This window comes from Chrysochloris asiatica, unplaced genomic scaffold, assembly GCF_000296735.1.
Source record: "Chrysochloris asiatica unplaced genomic scaffold, ChrAsi1.0 scaffold00139, whole genome shotgun sequence".
Lineage (NCBI taxonomy): Eukaryota > Metazoa > Chordata > Mammalia > Afrosoricida > Chrysochloridae > Chrysochloris > Chrysochloris asiatica.
In genome coordinates, this window is record NW_006408657.1 from 4,885,859 (window position 1) to 4,887,778 (window position 1,920).

Sequence of the window (1,920 nt, forward strand, 5' to 3'; positions counted from 1 at the left end):
TCTGGCTGCACTTCTTCCAAAACAGATCTATTGGCTCTTTTGGCAGTCCATGGCACCCTCAGACCTCCTTTAGGTGCCCTTAATTGATTCTGACTCATAGAAACATCATTTCTGGTGCGTAAAAAATGGACAACTGCCACTTGTAAAATTTTGATTGTCATTGAGTTTGGGCTCTTATCTACTATGGATTTACATTATTTCCAGATCTGGTGGCATAGTGGGTTATGCTTTAGGTTACTAACCACAAGGTCAGCAGTTTGAATCCACAAATCCTTGGGAGAAAGTTGAAGTTATATGCTTCCATAAAGATTTACATCCTCAGAAACCCTATCAGGGTCGCTATGAGTCAGAACAGACTCCCAGGCACACAACCACCAGACCTCATAATAGAATTAATTATCTAGCAATGCAAATACAGTTCTGATAGACTTAATGGGACTTCCCAGAGCCTCTTTTAATCTCAATTGTTAGGATTTAATAGAAATTGCTAGGAGAGTAAAATTTAACCATATTTCACAGCTGCTATTGCTTCTCATCTTCTGAGTGCTCTCAGCAAGTATGGTGAACACAAGCTGCTGGACCTGAAACTAGCATAATGTTGAGCCTTTCCTGTCACAGAGCAAATGATTTAATCATTACATGCCCTTTTGGGGAAGCTGCATCGACACCATCCCACAAACATGATTGATTTCCAATTTACATTGCTTCTAAGGACTCAGTCCTTCTTAGTGATACTCACTGAGCTAGCTCCTGAATTCAGATAGAGAAATTGGTAGAGTGGAGTATCAGGAAACTTAGTGGTCAAACATAGTCTAGAAGAATCACATTCTCATTTGAACTAAGGCTTCTCTGATGTGAATGGGTATTGCTAAGTGGTTCTCACTGCTGGAAGGCTCATTGATAGCAAAAACAAAACAAAAATAGTACTCCTATTCAGTTCTGTAAACAGAATATTTCCTGCAATTTGTGGCCTCTTCTGGCTGAAGACCCATTGACTGTATTATACTTAGAAAATCTGAACAGGTGACTGAAGAATTTATTTTTGATCCAAGTTTTCCCAAATCCTATCTGTTCCTTTACTATTGAATCAACATTTCCTTTATGGATCAGTAGTCCATCCTATCCTATTTGCCTCAAGTTGACTATGCTAAGCTTGAACTAGATATGTGGTTCCACATTAAGCTACCTGGGTATTACTCATTACCAATGCCAATTTGGAACTTTACAAAAATGTGTTCGTTATTGCATTATGGGTGCAAAATTTGCAGATTTATTCATATATAGTTAAGGAGTCTTGGTGGCACAATGTTTAAGCACACAGCTGCTAATCCAACAATCAGCTACTACTCTATAGAAGAAAGCTGTGGCAGTCTCCTTCTGTAATGATTATCACTGTAAAACTGGCATAGAGACCTCTGTTTTCACAAGGAGAAAGAAGACTCAAACTCAAAATCAGCCCAAGGCTAATTCCTGTGAGGTAGAGGTCAGACTTGTCTGCACCCTCCAATGTTCTTTATCCTCTTCTGACACAAAGCAGCCAGCCCACAGCACTTCACTTCGCTGTTGGGTTTGAGAATCCCTTGCAATGGCCACATAGAACTCACAGACAACACTTACAATTGTGGTTTTGTTTTGTTTTAGGGAAGTGAGCAGGGTACAATTCAGGACCAGAAACAAATCAGGACAAAACAGTTCTCCAGTCAGGAGGGCTTCTTCTCAGCCCTGCCACAGACATGATTGTCTCATCCTCAGTTACTTAGCTATGTGGCCCCTTGGCCTCTACGCCCTGTGGATAAATGTCCCAAGGGTGCCCCATTCTACAAGCCAGCCTCCTGTCTCAAGGCACTCACCCTCACTCATTCCATGGACCAGGAAGCCCACCACTCCCTCTGTACTGCTGCTTCTGTGGCTGGCTCTTCA